At 37.3% G+C, this 23,405-nt stretch overlaps 2 protein-coding genes across 14 annotated transcripts in view; one reads left to right on the forward strand and one right to left on the reverse strand.

The window, feature by feature from the left end:
• The window catches only part of LOC106505750 (uncharacterized), a 742,696-nt gene that overhangs the window by 450,242 nt on the left and 269,049 nt on the right, over positions 1-23,405 (reverse strand). The window contains exon 3 of one of the 10 annotated variants that reach the window (XR_014824348.1): positions 18,467-18,593. The exons of the other annotated variants lie outside the window; for them this stretch is intronic. The gene's annotated coding sequence lies outside the window, so the exon portion shown is untranslated. The remainder of the gene's footprint in view (positions 1-18,466; positions 18,594-23,405) is intronic. 10 annotated transcript variants of the gene reach the window in all.
• KCNMB2 (potassium calcium-activated channel subfamily M regulatory beta subunit 2) overlaps positions 1-23,405 on the forward strand; it is a 313,395-nt gene that overhangs the window by 16,605 nt on the left and 273,385 nt on the right. The window lies entirely within an intron of this gene.

Consider the following 23,405-nt stretch of genomic DNA (forward strand, 5'->3'; position numbering starts at 1 on the left):
ACATGGGGTTCAGGAAGAACTAACCTGACTCCCAAATTTTCAAGCATTGCATTTGATACCTGTTGGCCATTTGACACATTTTCTGCCCAGATGCCAATGTGCATAGGCCCCTGGTGTGCAGGCCTAGACTGTGAGGTCCCAAGAGGGCCATGCCCAGAGCTCAAAGAAACAGAAGGAAGCACATGACTCATGCACAAAGGTCTTGCTGGCAGATGACCCAGGCAATCTGCTTTCCTGTGGATTAACATCTCTCTCTGCTCTCTCCTTACCCGCTAAATAAACCCTTAATGCATGGTGCTGGCTCTCAGCCAGATGCTGACCAAGGTTTACAGATATGACTCTAAATGGTAACTATGGAAGAATGATTTAACTACCTTCCTACCACAAATTTCCACACTGAAAAGTAGTAAAAGAGAAAGGAGAATAAGCAAAATGTTTGGTAACAGATTTTACATTTTTTCTTAACCTATCATCAAATTGTTTTTCTATTTTTTTGTTTAGTCTTATCTTTTGAATAACAAAACCAAAACTGGTTCTATTCTCCTGCCAACCAGTCTCCAAAATAATTCAGGTTGACAACCCACTTCAGATAACGTATAAATTATGCCCCAATTTTCTTTACCTAATACTTTCCATAATCCAATATATATCAGTGGCATTATAAGCTTTATTTCCTTCCCATCCCATTTTCCAGAAATCGACCTTGACCTCATCAATGTAATACATGAGCTTCTTTCCTATAAAATTGCCTTTTCTTTGTCTAAGTAGAATTTGGATCATAATTCTTCCCATTTCTGTAGTTGTTGGTTTTGTAAGTGTTTTAACTCAAGCAAATATAATAATTACCCTTACTTTTCTTTAAATTATAGAAATTCAAACACTCTATTACCTTGAAATTATTATAATTTGTATTCAAAAGCAATGACCTAATAAATTATACATTTTAAGCCTCAATAGTCTGCTAGATTTGTCAATAAACACCACAGTCAACTATGACGGCACCCTTAATGGTGTTTAGATTTCTTCCTTCTTTGCTAGGTATTGCAGTATGATGTTATCCATACTTTAAAGGCATAATAAGAGGTAAGGATTTCTTACTGGTAGTCCCTCAATAAGGATAAGCAGGAAAAAAAAAAAAATTACCCTATGCCAAAGTGTTATCTTGGCTGGATTTTTATCACAACTTGTCAACAAACTTCCTCTGAAGTGATATTGAAGTAATTCATATTCAAAAAAGCAAATGAATTTTAATAAAACATTAAATGAAATTCAAACTGAACTTTCACCTGAAACTTGAACTTCTAAACTGCTGTTCATCTAAAGTCAGTTATGATTTATGACAGACATATAATGTAAGAGAGAAAACAGATTTTCTTCATTATCCTACCTAACTGCCATCTGGCACAGTGCTAGAAAAAAAAAAAAATCTAGTTTGGGGCTAGTCTTGGTCTGGATATGTTTACAAGATTAGATGGAAATTTTTGAAAGTTGTATTTGATATAAATATTTAAGAATGTTTGTGGAGCATGTATTATCTGGATGAGCTCACTCATTCCTAAACTCTCTGAACCTCAACTCCCTTGGGGGTCAGATGTATGCAATGATGCCACCCTTGCCTGAGTCAGTGAGTAGAAGGATTTACTCAAATAAATGTGAAAGTGTTGTGATAACCATAAAAAAAAAAAAAAGAATGTCTGTTGAAACAAAATTAAAAAGCAAGTAAATGGAAAGCCACTTGAATACCAGAAATGATGGGGAATATGCCCCAGAGACAGAAAGGTATGAGTCTGGGGCTGGGGACGGGACAGTCACCTAGCATTGGGCATTCGCTGGTTAGCTTCAGAGATTCTTATGGTACCAGGGGATTATTCAAACTGGTTTTCCTTAAAATAAACTCTTCAGAGAGATGGGTTGGCAGAAAAGAGGACTAAGAAATTGGAAGAAACCACTGAGAAAGAATGTACCATGATCAAACTATTTTAGCAAAAACTATTAAAATTAATAAGAGTTAACTTTATTGATTACTTATTTGTGTCAGGCATCATGCTATATCATCTTATCCTAATGACAAACCTATCAGTAGGTATTCTTATCATCTCTGTTTTTCAGATAAGGAAACTAAGGCACAGAAAAGTCTAGCAACCCACCCTAAGTTTACACAGTTACTGTGAATTAAGACCTTGATTCAATTTCAGATAATCTGATTCCAAAGTCTTTACTCTTAATCACCATTTCCAAGAATTTCAAAACACTATGTATTTAAAATAATAACTTTGGAGTTCCTGTCATAGCTCAGCAGCTAACAAACCCTACTAGTAATCATGAGGATTCACTTTCAGTCACCGGCCTTGCTCAGTGGGTTAATGATCCAGAGTTGCCATGAACTGTGGTGTAGGTCACAGACATGGCTCAGACCCCACACTGCTATGGCTGTGGCTTAGGCTGATAGCTGCAGCTCCAATTCAATGCCTAGCCTAGGAACCTCCATAAGCACAGGTGTAGCCCTAAAAAAAGCATAAAAATAAAATATAACAATAACTTTAAGAAGAACATATGTATGTATAATTGAAAGGACTTCTAATAAGGATTCAAACCTGAAATACTTATCAGAGTCAAATCTTGAAACTGCAGTTGATTCCAAAGCACTATGCCTATTCCTCATCTGTCCTTAGAGAAAGGAACTTAAAATCACAGTGAGATTTAGAGAGCACATAAGCATTTATATATAAAGAAAAAAAATGTTTTTTTCTCTTATGAGGAGCATCTAAAACCTTATCATAAAAGCCAATTTCTTCTTTCTCTGATACAGAAAAATGACCCAACTATAAATCAATTTAATTCAATTATTTTTAACTATCAGTTATTGGTTCCCTTTCAAGAGAAAGCACTTCTGCTTTTGCTTCTCCCTTAAAAAAAATTCAGATTTACACTATTTCTAGTAGCCTATTAAGGTACTAAAATTGATAAAAAGATTAGAACATTCTTGTTTGCCCTCAAGTTACTTGCAAACTAGTATTGATTACTACTTACAAAAAAGTACTGTCTGGGTTACCAAAAGCAAATGGCCATTGTGTAAAGGGCAGAGGTTCCTGCATGTGACTTTATCATGAATAGGAATAGTCAAGAGAGAACTTCATGAGGTTGTCAAGCAAATTCTTCCTAAATTGTCAGCTGATAAGAATACCTGACCAAGTCCAAGGTCTTTGTCATTTTAACCTGGATTTCTTAAAGATTTTGCCTCCAGGATGAAAAGAGAGATGATACTAAGGGTGGAGTGGCAGACCAGAGGAGCTGGTATATTAGAAGAGTATCCTCCAACACTGCAACTGACAAGCCCCATGCAATCTCCTGCTCAGGCTGACTCTAGAATTGGGAAGCTGCAAGAGCAATGAGAGTCGAAAGAAAGAATACACAAAACATGTTACTGTTTTTCAGCAATAAAATAGATCTTCACCATCCATAAAACTTCCCTAGCAAAGGGTCTTCTTCCATGGTCCACTAACTCCCAATGTGTGAGTGAAAAACATCATTTAATCTAATGGAATCACACAGTTAAGAGCATGAGCTTTTATTTCTGGATTTGATCTCTGTTCTTCCATTACTAGCTGTATCACCTTGGGAAAGTCACTTCATGTTTTCAATGTCAGTTTCTGCATCTATAGAATGGATTCTCATAATACTTTCCTTGCAGGGTTTGGGGACGTTTGAATAAAATAACACATATAAAATATGTACTAGTATGATGGGTGATCAATGCAAACTTGAAATGGTTTTAAGTGCACATCACCTGTGTTCATAAAACCCTGTGCCAACATTACATCTGATGATACATAACCATCTCCAATGTACTGTATTGTGGGATGTGTGTGTGCATGTATTTTTGTTTACTCAGATACACTGTAAGTCTCTTGTTCTTAATACTAACTACTGCCCCCCAAAAAAGAATATGATCTCTAACATTGAGGAGTTTACAATTAAGTAATGAAAACTGTGCGAACAGTGATATGTTAAAAAGTAGAATTGGGAGTTCCCGTCGTGGCGCAGCAGAAACAAATCTGACTAAGAACCATGAGGTTGCGAGTTCGATCCCTGGCCTTGCTCACTGGGTCAAGGATCTGGCGTTGCTGTGGTGCAGGTTGCAGAGGCAGCTTGGATCCTGTGTGGCTATGGCTCTGTAGTAGGCCAGCAGCTACAGCTCTGATTCAACTTCTAAGCTGGGAACCTCCATATGCCGTGAGTGCAGGCCTTAAAAAAAAAAAAAAATTTGACTCCTTGGAATGGCTATGGTATAGAATACCGTAGAAGACTGAATATTTGATCTGTGGCTTATAACAAGGGTTTGAATAAGAATTAGAAGTGAAAAGAAGGAAATAGATGTCCTAAAATTTGCAAAGGTAAAATAGACACAACTTGGAGATTCATGGGATATAGGGAGTGAATAAGAGAGAGAAAGTGACAGATAAATAGAATTTGGAAGCCCAGGAAATTGGGAAGACAGTTGGTCAGAATTCCATGGGGGAATCACAGAGAGGGCATAAAATTAGTGGAAGAGAATAACCTTGTTTGAACACTTTGAGATAGAAGAGAGACATCAAGATGAGGCTGCTCCTCGTGAAGTGTAACTTGCTACTCAGGATGCAGACTTCAGAGCCATTTTCATGGATGTGATCATTTAAACTTAAGCAATCACTTTGGGGGAGAAAACAAATAAATTTAAGAACTAGAATAAAACTGTGAGAAGTAGCTACACTTTGGAGACTCACAGAGGTACAATATTAAAGGATACCTTGGGGGTCTGCAAAAGAAACCAAGAGAATGTAGCAAGCATCACAGAACCCAAGGAAAGAGAGGATGGCACAAAGGCAATGGTGATCAGAAATGTCACCCTGCAGTGAGTCTGGGGGAGATGGAGACAGAGGGACTTTTAGGGACATATGGTGACCTTAGTAAGAGCCATTTCAGGACTTGCCTGGAGCAGAACTATAGAGAGGGTAAAGTGGGAGGGAAGATAATGCATGGAATCATAGCTTGAGGGACAAGCGAAGGTGTTTTACTAAGATAACAGAAGGCTGAGCACATTTGCAGATTGATGAGTAGAAGCCAGTAAAATGGATTAAAGCTAAAGAATAAACAAAGTTTAATTAACATTTCAAGACACCAGAGCTCTGATTATTAACCCTTTCTGAACAATGGACTCACCTAAGACCCTTAAAATAATATGAATATCTAGCCCTGACCTGCAGAGATTCTGATTAAATTGTTTTGGGTAGGGCAGGCACCTCTATTATTTATTTGTTCTCCCAAGTTATTTTAATATGTGTTCAGGTAAGAGAACCACTGACTTAGAAGAACTGGGCACTGGATTAAGGTCACAACACTGGGCATTGGATTAGATATCACTTTAGATGACAAAGGCACTCTTCCTCTAAAATGGGTTTAGGGTAATATTGGGGTGGAGGAGAAAGGAAAGGATAGAATAAGAGCAGAAACATTTTAAAGGAGGAATATTCAAGGAATTTATAATGGATGATTTTAGTCTAAAATAGTAGAAGGTAAGATTCTTCAACCAAGGGGGCAGGAGTGACAGTGAGTCATGAAAGAAATTAAAATGTCCTGAACAACTACTAGGATTCCACCTTGAATAAATAAGGTAATTGTCCATTTACTGCTTCATTCTCTCTACCCTTATTTTTTTTTGGCCACTCCTTGACACAGAAAAGGCATCACTGTCTTTTTTGCTCCTCTTCAGAAAAGGAGAAGAAAAAGAAAATTTATAAACAGGGGTTATCTAGAGCAATAAAGTAATAGAGTCTCAAGGAAGACATTAGGCAGGAGCAGCAAGAGGGAGAAAAGCTAAGCCTCAGATTCAGATCTCTGTGACATCACTTAGATCTTGTCCATGAAGGTGTCTTGCGAGCACCTCCTTCAACTGCTCCCATTTAAATGATGAGTTAAGTGAGGTGCAGAGAAATTCTGTGATTTAACTGATCAAACAGCAGGTTAGCACCACCAAGATGTCCTGAAGTAAAGCACCTACTATTCCTATATACACTCGGCCTCATGACCCTTGGGCCTGAGGTTCTCAGTAAGCAAAATGGCAGTTAGCTCTTCTGGGAGGATTAATAAGAAATCCGTAAATTGTTTTCAGCTCATTGCAAGAGAGAAAAAAATGTTCAATTTCTTCTTTATTGCTATTATCATGTGAACCAGACTGAACTGCTATTATCTCTTAAGAGTTTCTTACGACTAGTGGGAAGTTTCCCGTTTTAACCCAAGACAATTTTATTTTTTTTTATTTTTGATTTTTTTGCTTTTTATTTTTTTAATTTTTTTTTAATAGTTGAGGCTGGAGAGGCCATGACAGGCCATGTACAGGGAGAAATATGAGTAATAATGAGGAATGAGAGGTTGTCATCAAGTGGCAGTGGATGGAATGAGGCAGAAACTTAGTCATTACAATGAAGACTCTAAACTCTTACTGAAATTCTTTAGCGTGACCTTCAAGCCAAAACTGTCCCCTACTCTAATCTTGGTGAGGTTTTATTTGCTTATTTTTATGCTCCATGTAATTGCCAAAAATATTTTAAAAAGACTGAAATGCCTCCCCCTTAGATAACATATTTCAGGAAACCCTGTTTGATGTTTATTTTCCAAATGTAATTTTTCTTTTTCTTTTTTTTTTTCTTTTTTCTCCTTGTAAATCTATTCTAAGTTGTGTCTGATAAGCCCAAGCTCCCGATCCCTCCCACTCCCTCCCTCTCCCATCAGGCAGCCACAGGTCTCTTCTCCAAGTCCATGATTTTCTTTTCTGAGGAGATGTTCATTTGTGCTGGATATTAGATTCCAGTTATAAGTGATATCATATGGTATTTGTCTTTGTCTTTCTGGCTCATTTCACTCAGTATGAGATTCTCTAGTTCCATCCATGTTGCTGCAAATGGCATTATGCCATTCTTTTTTATGGCTGAGTAGTATTCCATTGTGTATATATACCACCTCTTCCGAATCCAATCATCTGTCGATGGACATTTGGGTTGTTTCCATGTCCTGGCTATTGTGAATAGTGCTGCAATGAACATGCGGGTGCACGTGTCTCTTTTAAGTAGGGTTTTGTCCAGATACATGCCTAAGAGTGGGACTGCAGGGTCATATGGAAGTTCTATGTATAGATTTCTAAGGTATCTCCAAACTGTTCTCCATAGTGGCTATACCAGTTTACATTCCCACCAGCAGTGCAGGAGGGTTCCCTTTTCTCCACAGCCCCTCCAGCACTTGTTATCTGTGGATTTATGAATGATGGCCATTCTGACTGGTGTGAGGTGGTATCTCATGGTAGTTTTGATTTGCATTTCTCTTATAATCAGCGATGTTGAGCATTTTTTCATGTGTTTGCTGTGTATCTTCTTTGGAGAAGTGTCTATTCAGGTCTTTTGCCCATTTTTCCATTGATTGATTGGTTTTTTTGCTGTTGGGTTGTATAAGTTGTTTATATATTCTAGAGATTAAGCCTTTGTTGGTTGCATCATTTGAAACTGTTTTCTCCCATTCTGTAAGTTGTCTTTTTGTTTTCTTTTTGGTTTCCTTTGCTGTGCAAAAGCTTTTCAGTTTGATGAGGTCCCATGGGTTTATTTGTGCTCTAATTTCGATTGCTTTGGGAGACTGACCTGAGAAAATATTCATGAGGTTGATGTCAGAGAGTGTTTTGCCTATGTTCTCTTCTAGGAGTTTGATGGTGTCCTGTCGTATATTTAAGTCTTTCAGCCATTTGGAGTTAATTTTTGTGCATGGTGTGAGGGTGTGTTCTAGTTTCATTGCTTTGCATGCAGCTGTCCAGGTTTCCCAGCAATGCTTGCTGACTAGACTTTCTTTTTCCCATTTTTGGTTCTTGCTTCCCTTGTCAAAGATTAATTGACCATAGGTGTCAGGGTTTATTTCGGGGTTCTCTATTTTGTTCCATTGGTCTGTCTGTCTGTTTTGATACCAGTACCACACTGTTTTGATGACTGTGGCTTTGTAGTATTTCTTGAAGTCTGGGAGAGTTATGCCTCCTGCTTGGTTTTTGTTTCTCAGGATTGCTTTGGCGATGCTGGGTCTTTTGTGGTTCCATATAAATGTTTGGATTGTTTGTTCTAGTTCTGTGAAAAATGTCATGGGTAATTTGATAGGGATTGCATGGAATCTGTAGATTGCTTTGGGTAGTATGGCTATTTTTACAATATTGATTTTTCCAATCCAGGAACATGGAATATCTTTCCATTTCTTTACATCTTCTTTGATTTCTTTGATTAAAGTTTTATAGTTCTCGGCATATAGGTCCTTTACCTCTTTGGTCAGGTGTATTCCGAGGTATTTGATTTTGTGAGGTATAATTTCAAAAGATCGTATTTTTGTATTCCTTTTCTAATGTTTCATTGCTGGTATACAGAAATGCAACTGACTTCTGAATGTTAATCTTATATCCTGCCACTTTGCTGAATTTATGAATCAGTTCAAGGAGTTTTGGGGTTGAGTCCTTAGGGTTTTCTATGTATAGTATCATGTCATCTGCATACAGTGACAGTTTGATCTCTTCTCTTCCTATATGGATGCCTTTTATTTCTTTTGTTTGTCTAATTGCTGTGGCTAGGACTTCCAAAACGATGTTGAAGAGCAGTGGTGAGAGTGGGCATCCCTGTCTTGTTCCAGATTTGAGTGAGAAGGCTTTCAGTTTTTCCCCATTGAGGATTATATTTGCTGTGGGTTTATCATAGATGGCTTTGATTATATTCAGGAATGTTCCCTCTATACCCACTTTGGCGTGGGTCTTGATCATGAATGGATGTTGGACTTAGTAAAATCTTTTTCTGCGTCTATTGAGATGATCATATGATTTTTGACTTTTGTTAATGTGGTGTATGATGCTGATTAATTTGCATATGTTGAACCATCCTTGTGAACCTGGGATGAACCCAACCTGGTCATAGTGTATAATTTTTTTGATATGTTGTTGGATTCGGTTGGCTAAGATTTTGTTGAGAATTTTTGCATCTATATTCATCAATGATATTGGCCGATAGTTTTCTTTTTTGGTGGTATCTCTGTCTGGTTTTGGAATGAGGGTGATGGTGGCATCATAGAATGTCTTTGGGAGTATTCCTTCTTCTTCAACCTTTTGAAAGAGTTTAAGGAGGATGGGCACCAATTCCTCTTTATATGTTTGATAGAATTCGCTTGTGAAGCCATCTGGTCCTGGACTTTTATTTGTAGGGAGTGTTTTTATGACATCTTCAATTTCATTTCTAGTGATGGGTCTGTTCAGTTGGTCTGTTTCTGCTTGATTCAGTTTTGGCAGGCTGTAAGATTCTAGAAAATTGTCCATTTCTTCCAGATTGTCAAACTTGTTGCCATACAGTTGTTCATAGTATTCTCTTATGGTTTTTTGTATTTCTGCTGTATCCGTTGTGATTTCTCCTTTTTCATTTATAATTTTGGTTATTTGGGTTCTTTCTCTCCTCTTTTTAGTGAGTCTGGCCAGGGGTTTGTCAATTTTGTTTACCTTTTCAAAGAACCAGCTCTTGGTTTTATTAATTTTCTCTATTGTTTTTTGAATCTCTATTTTATTGATTTCTTCTTTGATCTTTATAATTTCCTTCCTTCTGCTAACTTTAGGTCTTTTTTTGTTCTTCTTTTTCTAGTTCGTTTAGGTGGAGGGTTAAGTTGTCAATTTGGGATCTTTCTTCTTTTTTGAGGAAGGCCTGTATTGCTATAAATTTTCCTCTGAGCCCAAGCCAATTTTAAACTGCCTATAGAACACAGATTCTGTAATAATTCAGTTGCCGCACACATTATATTGTTTGAAATACAACCAAATGGAAAGAGAAACACTTGCAATAATAGAGAAGTGGAAGACAGAGAGACAGAGCTTACAAAACTGTAAAAAGATGTAATCCAGGTAATTAACAAGGGGCAGTGCATGGTGACAAATCAGCGTGTCTCCTGCACTGCGGCCACAGTTAGTGAACAATGGCTTTAAACTCCCATGCCTGGGTTCTTTCATCTGTAAAGCAAGATGAATGAGCTAGATTAACTCTCAGGTCCTTCCATTTCTGATTATCTTGATTTTAATTTTTACCATCATCCTCCACAAAATTGTTCTGAAGTAGTTTTACAACTACATAGATTATCTCATCAGTTCTTTTTTTAATCATAAATAAATTTAGGCCTCAACTGCAAGTTTCTGTTTTACTTTTTTTTTGTCTTTTCTAGGGCTGCACCCATGGCATATGGAGGTTCCCAGGCTAGGGGTCTAATCAGAGCTGTAGCCGCCAGCCTACACCACAGCCACAGCAACGCAGGATCTGAGCCGTGTCTGCGACCTACACCACAGCTCACGGCAACACCGGATCCTTAACCCTGCATCCTTAACCCCGCAATCTCATGGTTCCTAGTTGGATTTGTTAACCACTGTGCCACAACACGAACTCCAACTGCAAGTTTCTTATCTGTAAAGTAGAGGAGTGCTGGAGTCAATATTCTCCCTTCTCAGAGTTCCCTTCATGGCTCAATGGTAACAAATTTGACTAGTGTCCATGAAGACTCAGGTTCAATCCCTGGTCTTGCTCAGTGAGTTAAGGATCTGGCATTGCCATGAGCTGTGGTATAGGTTGCAGATGCAGCGTGGATCTGGAGTTGCTGTGGCTGTGTGTAGGCCAGTGGTTATAGCTCCAATTTGACCCCTAGACTGGGAACTCCATATGCTGTCGGTGCAGCCCTAGAAAGACAAAAACAGAAACAGAAACAAAAACAAACTCCCCTCTCAGCTCTGTGCTTCGGTGGCCTTTCTACTGCCTTTGGTTAGTTGCACTAGGCACGAAGCTAGTCGCTATTTACCTTACATGGTTGAATGCTCTGTTCCTTCATCCCATAAAGCCAGGGAGTGAATTGACCAAGGAGGACTGCATCTTGGTACAAAAGCCTATGGGCACCTTTCTCTCTTCCTTTTTTTCTTTTATCCTATTCAAGTGTGCAGCACACTTGTGGGTCATCTTAGCAGCCCTGTGGGCATGTTGAAAAGAACTCAGAGAAAACAACAAAGCAGAGAGCAAAGTGACAGGGTGACAAGCACAATAGGTAAGCTTTTGGAATCTCCCAGAGAACTGTGTTTATTTTGTATTCATCTTCTAGAATTGGTCAAGGAATTGGTGATGGCTGCTATGCAAAAAGAAGACAGAATTAAGAGAGAGGAACTGGTTTGGATATTTCAGAGAATGGTTAGAAGATGGGAAACTAGAGAATGCAATGTTTCCTGCCTCTAGAATTATCTGTGTGAAGGCAAACTCAGGAGCAGAGGGAGATGAGAAATGTGTGGGAATGCTTTCTTTCATAGGGAAGTGATTTTCCTTCTCTCAGTTGGATTTAGGGATGTTTCTTGGTTCTACTAGATATGAGAAATATTTTTTAAAATGGTGTGGTGTCAATTCATAAGTTGCAGGTTTCAACTCTAATATATTGCAGTTGTGTGATTTTTCTCAGCCTTTCCAATTCCCAATTATTTTACTGTCAGAATTTTCTTCTATTTGATCAATTTTCTGAAAGAAGCTCTGTCTAGACATGTGAACTGACTTACTGACTTGGAGAAAGGATACAAACATCTAGATGACCCTAAAAAAAGTGTCTTAATTGGATATTTTAGGCAACAAGTCTTTGATTTTTACTAATATTAATTATTCAAGTATGTGTTTAGATCTCTAATTGGTTTAGCATACATGGAAATTGTCTGATGCAAACATATTTAACAACAGTGTTATTTTATAGGAGATTTTCCTCCTCTGAAAACTAGACCACAGTAGTTTTAGTGATGAGAAAATATATACAAATTCAAACTGACAGCAATTCACGGATCCCTAATATTCCAATATGCTCTGGTATATGTCACTTGCTTTGCAAAATGATTATTAATAGCCTGACTGAAAAGTTGCTTAAGAAACATTTCATTTCAAATTACGCCTAATTTTTTTTTTCTTTTAGATTATACAGATGCACTGTTAAGGCCATCTTTCTTCTTTGTATTCAGTTTATTTTCCCTGTTTAAAAGAAGTGTGTGTTTGTGTGTGTGAAAAACTTGAAAGAAAGGGAAGGGGGAGGAAAGAAAGATTTGGCAAGTAATTATTTGATTATCTTACACCACCAAACAGAATACCTCAAGTCTTTCCAAAACTGTTTCACCATTTGTTTCAAATGTTTTCCTCTGAGGGGCAAATTATTAGCAACAGCTGAGGGTATTTGAGATAAGGCAGGGTGGGAACCTAAGTAACTGACAACCAATCAGCAGGCCTTTGTCTGAGATTCTGAGATAGAAAATCCTGACAGTCCAAGGGACGGAGACTTCTATTTGGAGGACATTTCTCACAAGAACAAAAATAATTCAAAATTAAACTAAAGATAACTCCCTAGTGAAGTGATTGCTATCCCAACTTTACCCTTAGGATTCTTCTTCAAGGCTTGAGATTGCTGTTGTGGGCAAATAGGCTACATTGAGCCACACACCAGAACTCAATCAATCAACCCGTAGTCAGTCAAACAATAAAATCTAGATCTTTCAGATCCAAACCCAAGTTTCTTCCCCTAAATGTACTGAGACAATTGGTTCTGCCCTTCTTCAAAGTACATTAGACTTCACTGACATAAAATGATAATGATTTTAACATTACCTAACTTTTTTGAGCGCTACAAGTCAAACATGCTAAGGGATTTCTGTCTTGTCTTTTAATAAAATCTTTGAAATTACTCTATGAAGTGACATTTTTACCTCCAGATGAGGATACTGTGACTTGACTAAAGTTACTTGCCCAGGATACCACAGCTAGTGAATAGAAGAACCAGGATGCAAACCCAACACTACATACATGTTGTCACCCACCACACAATTCCACCTCCTTAGAGACAACATTGCCTCATTCTCTAGCAGTTTCTGGACACTCGAAAGTCCACAACAGAATAGCAGTTCTCTGAAGCTAACAGCCTGCCACATGCTTCCTCTAAATTCCCCAAAACTGAATTCCCTAGGCACACAGTAAGTACTTGAAAAATATCTATGGAACTGAATTCATACATGAAAAATTCTTCATTCCAATGCCTCATCTTCTCACTCTGCTATGAAATTAAGTATGAGTTCATAAAATTTTTGTCATAAGGATAATGTTATTTGAACAGGAACAAGATGGCATTATGAATAATAGATTTCAATCAATTACACACAGAGCTACAGCCACAGTTTAACAGGATAATGCAAGGATTATTATGAAATCTTAAGAGATTACCGTAAGTGGCACATGATCCCCTTTGCTATCAATAAACACAAAATAATGCTGAGAACTAGGCTTTCCTGTTTATTTTTACATGTAAGCTCTCTGGATTTGGGCGACTACACTAGAGTTGGGGCAGCCAGGTTCTTGTCTTTGTTCCCAAACTAAACAGCTCTTTGACTTTAAAAAACAAACAAACAAACAAAAAAACTGACCCCTTTGGGCCTAAATCTCCTCCTGGTTAAAAGTAGAGCAGGATCAGATTAGATAACTTACAAGGTTCCTCCTACTCTAAAATGTCATCACTCTGTAATGGTTTTGTATTAAATTCCAGTGTTAGCACAGCTGGAAATGCCCACTTTGTAATATTTTACCCTTTGCAAAATGCTCTGTCAGGAGGTCCAAGAGACACTTTATAGCAAAAAGCAGTAAGGAAAGAAATATAGCAGCCTTTTATCCACAAAGCTGGGATGCAGCAACTATAGTGTGTATGTTAAGGGGAGAGGAAATTCAGCATCTGCTTTGGTATAGTCTGGGTCAAATCTAAAATAATATAACCAAGACTTACCATACTTAAAAATAACAATAGCTTGTGTATAAATGCAGAGTTTCTAGGAACATCATACATAGCACAATTTTATAGATAGAGACCTGGAAAGTACCAGTCCAGGTTTCTATATAATTACCTCTCTGGTAAGTATCTGTGCTATTTTAGTTAACTAATGCAATCTCTCTGGATCTGGGTGTCTCTGTGTGAAAGAGGAAAAAGCTGGATTGGAAAAGTTACCTAGCTTTAAAACAAGGTATACTGGAGTTCCCATCGTGGCTCAGTGGTTAACGAATCCGACTAGGAACCGTGAGGTTTCATTTCAGGTTCAATCCCTGGCCTTGCTCAGTGGGTTAAGGATCCGGTGTTGCTGTGAGCTGTGGTTTGGGTTGCAGACATGACATCCCACAGTGCTGTGGCTCTGGCGTAGGCCGGCGGCTACAGCTCCAATTCGACCCCTAGCCTGGGAACCTCCATATGCCACAGGAACGGCCCTAGAAATGGCAAAAAGACAAAATAAATAAATTAATTAAATAAAACAAGGTATATTATTGTGATGGGGAGAATAATGTTTTGGTTATGGCAGTCATTTGCTGCCTTCTATGAGAAGGGGTTGCTCATAAGTAGAGGCTCTATTGATGGCTGAGGAGATACCAGCTGTGACCACCAGGTTTGGCACAGCTAGACCGGGACTAAACTGCTCTGCATAATTAAAATTGAGAAGCCCCAGAGAGAGGATTTTGGGAAAAAAATCAGAAATCAGCAAAGCTCTGGCACTGAAAGAGGGGGTTGGGGGATAAAAAAAACTCTAGAAACATAAGGCTAAGAAAAGAGACCTAGAGGAAAATGCTGGGCTTTATAAACCCTCTATTTTGCTTCCAGTTCTAAGCTGTCAATAAAGTGTACATGCTTCAGTAATGCTTTGGTGCAAGTAAATTCTTCATTCTGAAGGTAAGAATTATTAAATACAGCTTCAGAGGCTGCGTGGAGGAATGAATTAAAATGAAGTCCAAGGAGATGTACTATACAATGAATTTGCAATGCCGACAGCTTCATAGAACGAAAGACCCTCTTGACTGAGATGTAGTAAAACTGCATCTCAGTTCAGTTCTAAATATGACATTGCAGCAGGGGTTTCTAATTCAAATATCTCTAGGGGCCAAGTCCAGGGAAACTGAAACTGGGATTAAGACAATAGGCACTGCTGGAAGCTTGGAGCTGGGGAATGCAAGCCTTGTGGAAAGGCATTCACATTTCTTTTGCTTTCCCTTTTGTATTAAAGACAAAACAAACAAAAAAAAAGTGTGCCAAGCAAAACACATCTGTGGGCCAGAACCAGACAGCTTGTAGTCTCTGAAAGAGTCATTAGCAAATCAAAGGACAATCAGAGGAGAGTGGTCAGGATATGCAATAACTCATAATCATACTGTATTTGAAACAACTGAGTAAAGCAAATTCTTTAATTTGAAAAAAAAAAAAAATAGCCCCCTGGCAATTGTCTTCAAAGTATTCTAAAGCTGTCATACAAAGAAAGTATTACAGATGTTTTATCTTCCCTTAAGGCGCAGAATCAGAAGATAAGGGGCAGCCATTAAGGATTAGATGAATTAATATTTGTAAAACATTCAGAACAGTGTCTGCACAGAGTTGGCACTGTAGAAATATATATATCAAGTAAAATGGACTTGGTATTCAGAGTTGTTCAAGGTTTAAATGAGTTCTGTGTTGGCTGATTGGAGGGTACCTCATGGTGTTGCTTAAGAAACAATATTCTGAGAGATAGAAAGCCCATTATTCTTGGAGACAAGTGTCCAGAGCTGGATGGTTCTCAAAGGTAACTTATAAACTTGGGTCCCACTGAATGTGCATAAAATACACACAGTGAAAGTTACTTCTCTACTAAATGATCTTGCATCCCATTTTACTCCTCAGATAAGACTCATCAGAGATGGTAAGCTTTGAGATGATAACCAAGTGAAGTTATGAATTAAGTCCCCATGAAAAACAAAGTGTGTGGGAAGAATATACAATCCTACAAGGTTAAGGGTGATTTCAATGGTAAGTGTGGGGACTTTGGAAAGGAATTACCAGAATGTCCCTAGAGTCTTCCAACTGAGTGGCTAGCAGAGGCATTAGTAATAAAGAGCATCAGAATATAGCAACTGCCAACCTCTCAGACCCTCCCTTGTAAGTTTTGTCAGACCAAGTTGATGTTGGATCATTCAAAATAGAAATCCATGTATCAAAACTTCAAAACTACAGAAGCCAAAAGTCACAACAAGAAGACCGAGAAGACGCCTGCCAAGTACTTTTAAAACATTGAAATTTTAATTATGATGGGTACCCTGGGTTGTAGAAAGATAATGACCAAAAAAAGAACAATAATGACCAGAAGTAACTCTGACTGAGTTAAGAAACTGTGTGTATTTTATGCACACATGGATGTAGGCATGAATATTGAAGTGCTGAGAATACTGAATATAATCCAGGTGGAAAAACCAGATCCAACTAATAATTGCTGCATTGTGCTTTGCGTAAAGTGAAGCAGTTGGAGAAGTAAAGAGCTGTGAATGAAGATTTACCAAGCATCTGCTTTTGATCAGGTACTGTGCTAGATGCTTTACGCAAGCTACTTCACCTAATCCTCAGGTTAACCTTGAAAAAAAAGATAATTTGTCCCCACGTTATACACAAGAAAATTAGAGCTCAATTTAATAAACTTTCCCAACTCTCATACACTTTTGATGGATGATAAATCGATATAAACTCTTTGGAGAGTAATTCAGCAGAACCTATCAAAAACTGTAAGAAGCAAAATTATTGCCTCAGCAATTCCATTTGTAGCCACTTATTGCTCAGGAAGACTTTCACAAATGTGCAAGAATCTTATGTGCAATTGTCTCCACTATGGCATTATTTGTAATATTGAAAATTTGGAGACAACCAAAAGGTTCTTCATTAAAATAACGTATACCTACATTCTAGAATACTTTGAACCACCCCCCAAACTGAAATAAAGTCCACAATATAAAAATATTATACACAGCAAATCAACTTTTTATTAATTAAGTGTATTACATCTGCATGTACATAATAAAAGGCCTAGAATAACATCTGCCAAGTGATTGATAGGAGTTACATCTACAGAATCAAAGTGAGGAGCTGGAAGTAGGAGACCATTTTCTACCTTTTGTATTTCTGTATTATTCAAACTATTTTAAATAAATATGTTCTGTTCCGTTGAAAGAAGATTGAGATTCATACTGAATGCAAAATCACACAAGCAACCACTGGTAGTCACCTCCAGGATCTGCTTCTAAGTTTACAGTTTTGGAGTTCTCCCCTCCTGAAATGTTTTTATCTAGGGCAAAAAAATGATGCAAAGTAGAACTACCTGAGAGAGAATGTGAAAACTTTCCAAGGAAAATCAATTAAAGCATGAACAGAGGCCATGGCAGCAATCATAAACACATTTTCCTGCCAAAAAATGAATACACATTTCTAGACAGAAAGATTTATACAAAACAATACTGTTTCACATCAGTCTGTTTTCCCAGGAGTACAGTTCTTTACAACATCTCCAACATTAAATTACCCCAGCAGACATCATCAAGTACACATAGCTATCACTGATTATACCACTTCCACATGCTCTATTTATCAAGGCATTTATATCTCCAAATTTAAACTTTTAGCACATCCTCTGGCTTTTCTCAGTTAATATCATGCTGAAAATCAGGATTCCAGTAAATCACATAGCCACAGTATAAATCCCATGGCTGGCAGAAGAGTTACATTTGTAGAAATACTACAATATTTAACAATGCTGATGATTATAATCAATAACAAGGTACAGAATACTGAAAACACTGCAGCCTGGACAGAGCAGAACATGAATATAAGAAACTCAAATATATTTCCAAGGTTCCAAGAATACTGAGAGTAGATAAATTAAAGTGATAATGAATTTCCTCTTCAGAGCAGGATGGACTCTTACTGGCAGGGGAAACTCATGAGAATAAACTGAAGTATCCAAGGATGGTTCATCTAGATGCCAATTAGAGTCCTTCCTCCCCTTATGTTCATTTCCCCTAAAACATCCAAACTATAATATATGGAGTCTCTCCATGTTGCTCGGGTAAAGATATTTCAGCAAAAATCACTTTACTAAAGATACATTTACAATTCAAACTTTGCAAAAAGGTTACCTCAAGGAGGCTTGTGCTTTTTTTTCCTTTTCTGAGCTGTTGTTGCCAGCCTACACCATAGCCACAGCAATGCCAGATCTGAGCCACGTCTGCAACCTACAGTGCAGCTCACTGCAACACCTGCTCCTTAACCCACTGCGTAGGCCAGGGATCGAACCTGAGCCCTCATGGATGCTAGTCAGGTTCATTACCACTGAACTACAACAGGAATCCCCAACCTTGGGCTTTAAGATGTGTATTCATACTCTACAGATTAACCTCCTAATGGCTCCAAAGGAACAATTACAGTAGAACACATTGGTGTTACTATAATTGAGAAGAATTCATTTAAAGATAAACTTCCTACTTCTTGTAGCTCTAGGTATGAAAGATAATAAGGTATAATCATATGATTAAGGTATAATCATATGATTAATATACTTTCATACCTTTCATCACTTAACAAAGTAGTTAAATCATTTCCCAATCAGCACATGGTGCCTTCATAAAAGCTGTCTTGGGCATATCACCATTCTTGGTTTTCTCATTCCATCTTTATCCTTGCCAATATTTGACCTGAGGCAAAAAAGCTAGTGTAAGTAATTAGAGCTCCTGAGTATGCATATATGGGAATGTATCTATAAAATGCATAAAATATATATGTAATATGTCCAAATACTTCACTTAAGCAAGATATCATTTATAAGTTAATTATCATCTGTTTGAAATTTACCTGAGACCTAGAAAATAAGGGGGAAAAGTCCTAAGTAACCAATAGAAATGTCTAAAGTGAGAGTTAAGTAGACCACATTAATACATCTAGTAGCTTATAGAAGATATTCAATAAATAGTTACTATATTATTATCATCATTATTGCCTCCACATTACTGAATGAAGGACCTGAAGTTGCTTATCCTAGAAAACTTACTTAAATGTAAAGCAGCTAAGAAGCAACCTCATGAAATGGAGCTTACATTTTGCTACAGCCAGGCCTACTTACAATAGCAAATAACTACAGTTAGCATTCTAACAGTAAGGGAGGAAATACAGAGAAAATTATAAAAGGTAGACATAGTTCAAAAGAAAGAGCAGTGCAGGGCCATTTGCACCAAGACAAAAGGTTTAGAGTATTTGAACCCAGGGAGAGCATCACTTGATCTTTGCAAAGCACACACTTTATGTTCTTAATGATGACATTATGGGATAGCAGCCATGGAGTCAGTCAGACAGATCTGAGTTCAAATCCCAGCTCTACCTCCTTGTGGTTTTTGTGATCTTGACTAAGTTACTTAACCATTCTGATCCTCAATTTACTCCTCTTAAATGAGAATTGTATTGTACCCTTCCATTACAGAAGTAGGTCTAAATGAAATGTTGAATGTTAATGGCTAGCACAGAGACCACAGATAGAATTCAGTTATTAAATGGTAGTGATATTATCATTACTATTTACTTTGCTTAAGGAAACATAGAAACAGATAATGCATTTTAAAAGATCCCTTTAACACTATAAAGCAATTCTGTCACTTAAGGGGGTAATTTTCAGTTATCTAGAAAATTAAATATAAGGAAAGCCAAATTCCCACATGATACTGTCATGAATATGAGGACTTGGTTTATAATGTAATATTTAAGCAGCCACAGAAGAGAAGATATGTAATCAAAAGGCAAAAAGAAAGAATAGTGTCTTTTTCTACCCTTTATCTGGGTCAAAGCAAGTTCACAAATGTCTCACACTTAAAAGAACTGCTGAATAGTTGTTGAGGCTAGAACGGTCTGTACACTTCTGTAAGTGTAACTACACCAGTTTGGAAGTATATTTCCGCTGTTTTTTTCATGATACGTCTCTGTTTATCCACTTAAAATCATAGACAAATTGTGAATCCCTCCAAATATACATTGATAAATGCCAGTGATACTGTGAGCATCCAATATGACAGGAAGGAATTTCTTTCTGAAAAGAGTACAAAACCTTCTGATGACATTCATGTTACGATCATGGGGATAATCAATCAGTTTAACAGTCACAGTATTTCACAGCTCTTAAGAGGAATGGTAAAGGAAAATGAGAGAAGTACAGAATAATGAGTGCCTCCCCAGTGCTTGAAAGACACTCAAGGAATACCTGTTGAACTAATAAATATGTTTATCCTAACTGGAATATTCAATGAAATCTTTAAGAAGATAGATAAATAAATAAATAGATAGGTAGATAAAATTAGGACGGTTCAAAAGACTTGAGCCTATATTATTCAGAATTCTGGATTTAAATGACAGAAACAACTCAAACATATCCAAGACATATGGCTTATTAAGTAAAAATGTCAGGAACTGCCTAGCTTTAGCAAAGCTAGATCCAGCTGTTCAAGAGTGTCCTCTCTTCATTTCTTGGCTTCTTTTCTTTTGGATTGACTACATCTTCCAGAAATCTGTCTCCATGTGTTAAGAGAAGCCACCAGCAGCTTCATATTTACACAGACTGTGACCTCAGAAAGACAGAGTAGATCTCTCTTCAAACTTCCAAATAATTACCTCAAAAGAAATTTCAAGAGACCTTAACAAGATTTAGTTGGTCCTGCATTGATCATGGTGACCAATCATAATGGTTAGAAGGATAAGGCATTTTGATTTGCTGACTTGGCTCATGTGACTGCATCTGTGGGAGGGGGGAGAGGAGTGCCCTTTGATTGACAGTCTTACAAGAATCCTATGGTGAGAGAAAGGAACAATTTCCAAAAGAGAAGGATGTAGAAGAAACAAAATAACAGATATCAACTACAGTTCCCTACTATAACTATTTTCTTACCCTCTGTTGGTTTTCTCCTTGAACCTCCAAAATGCTGTAGCCAGTTATTTACATGCCCCAAACCTCCTCAGCATTTACACTTTCTCAGGGTAGGGAATGTGTTTTCCTCACAGTGTGGATCATTGAACATTTCAGGCATTCTCTAATTTAAAGCAATACCTTATACGAAAACACTTCATAAACTATGAAGAAGCATACAAATGTAAATATTTAGGGGGTACATATAATTGTCTTCGACCTTCTGAGAGTTGAAAACATCAGAAATACTGTCTCAAAATTCACTGATCCTAGATCATGAAGCACTGTTTCTGCTAATGGTTTTTGTATTTATGCTTCCTTCAACTCGTATCTTTTTATTGCTTGCCTTTTTCCTGATTTACATCATAAAGGAGCTGAATATAAAATAATCATGTTACTACCTAGTATAATTTTTTTAGTACCCATCATAATATTGTTCCTATTCCTGGCATTCAGCAAGATATCTGGAATGTAGCCACATCTGCTTTCCTTTTTGTTAGTTATCACATCTAATCTGGTCTGCATTGGCTCTTTTGCCTAAAGATGATATTTCTCTTAATACTCAGAATGAATTGGTTTGTGTCCAATACTCCCAATATATTTTCAGCACCTTAGAATTCATTACCATCCTTCTATCACCTGTTTTTCCAAAACTTTGTTACTAATCTTGTCTCTTAAGGCTTTCTGGCTATCATGTATTTTAAATTAAGTTAGGAAGACAAATTATAACCCTCTAAAGGAGGAGCATGCTTTACACATCATTTTTAAATTGCTCCACACATACAAAAGTACTCCTAAAAGTGAATTTTTATTTAGCCTGAGAAAGGAAAAAGTAAATGAAGAAAATGTGAAAATATCTCAGTAAAGATAAGGCGTCTCATTAAAGTGAGCATAGTACAGCAACAGATATTCACTGTAATTTAAATATTTCTAAGCTCTCACTGAACAGTGATCAATTGCAATGATGCCTCTTCTCTTGCTAAAATGTAAGTTTCCTGTATTCATAACTCAGCATAACAAAGGCTTTATCCCTCAGATCCTGTCCACTTAATTGTCAAGAGCCTTTGTGGAGGGAAAAAGCCAGAACACTTGATTCAGAAGTGAAAAGTAAGTAGAAAGAGAGCAAAAAGCATCAGCTACAATAGCAAAACCTCCTCAAAAGGAAATACTGTCAAGAGAAATATGAAACGTGGTAGTTTTATTTTTTACAAAAAGAGGATGAAATAAGTAATAGAATCCATGGACTCTGTCAAGAAAATAAAGGGACTTCAATTAAAATTATATCCTATCTTTAAGTTACACTAAAGTTTTACATATTATCACCTCATAGAGTGTAACTGTTCAACAAATTTATGAACTAGATTTTATATTTTTATGACTTTAGAGATTGGGAAACTGAAATTCAGACTTCGCATTTTTCCCAAGAAAGAAAGCTAGCCATCTTCTAATTTAACATTTTGTGCTGTTTCCATAACACCACATCTATACCATTTCCTTCTACCAATTAACCATATACTTTTAAAACACTGAATCTCTATGTACCTTTTGAATGCAATCTCAAATTTATTATAATTTCATTCTTTCTACTTTTTAAGTTGATGTATGTGTGTGTGTGTGTGTGTGTGTGTGTGTATATAAATAATGCTTTTACTCCTCAAATATTTTTTTCTGTAGCTCTCCTTTTAACCAGCATCATCTAAAATATAGATGACATCTAATAATTTAGATAATATGGATTGGAATAAGATATAAATTGTGGCTTTAAAATAAAATAATCATAGTTTTTTCATATGAGAGATGCTTAATGGTATTACAGAAGAAAGAATTGGAAAAGCGTGTTACGCAGTGAAATGTGCTAGCATTGCCTACAGTCAGCAACTTTAGATCTAACATGAGCTTTATCATCAATTTGTAGCATCAGTACAAAATAAGGGTAGAGGAATGCCCGTTGTGGCTCAGTGGGTTAAGAACCTGACTGGTATCCATGAAGATGAAGTTCAATCCCTGGCCTTGCTCAGTGGGTTAAGGATCTGGTGTTGCCATGAGCTCTGGTAGAGGTCACAGATACAGCTCAGATCTGGCATTGCTTGGCTGTGGCATAGGCTGGCAGCTGCAGCTCTGATTTGACCCATGGCCTGGGAACGTACATTTGTCATGGGTGCAGTACTAAAGAGACAAAAAACAAAGGAAGGAAGAGAGGGAGGGACAGAGGGGGTTTGGGAGGCATAGAAAGAAAAGTCTATGTAAATATGCAAGCATCAAAGGAAGACTCGGTGAGCTTGCATCCTAATTATAAAGACAAGTAAGATCCACTTGACATTCATATTGTCTCTCCATTCAAATTCACAAAGGGAGGAAGGAAATGGCCTCAAAGACATAAGTTCCATTACTTCAACCATCTTTATGATATAGTCTACTCTGAACTTCTCAATTTAGTACATTGGACAGCATTTTGGCTTTAAAAAAAGAGCCATCTACTGGCCAGGAACCTGAGCAGTCTTGGTACAGTACTGGTTAGAGTTTCAAACTTTCCGATTAGAAGATGAAGAAAAAGACAATTTTC

The sequence above is a fragment of the Sus scrofa genome, chromosome 13, assembly GCF_054392235.1.
Source record: "Sus scrofa isolate SSC_HxYL_T2T_F1_AM1 chromosome 13, Sscrofa_HxYL_maternal_Yorkshire_Landrace_v2.0, whole genome shotgun sequence".
Lineage (NCBI taxonomy): Eukaryota > Metazoa > Chordata > Mammalia > Artiodactyla > Suidae > Sus > Sus scrofa.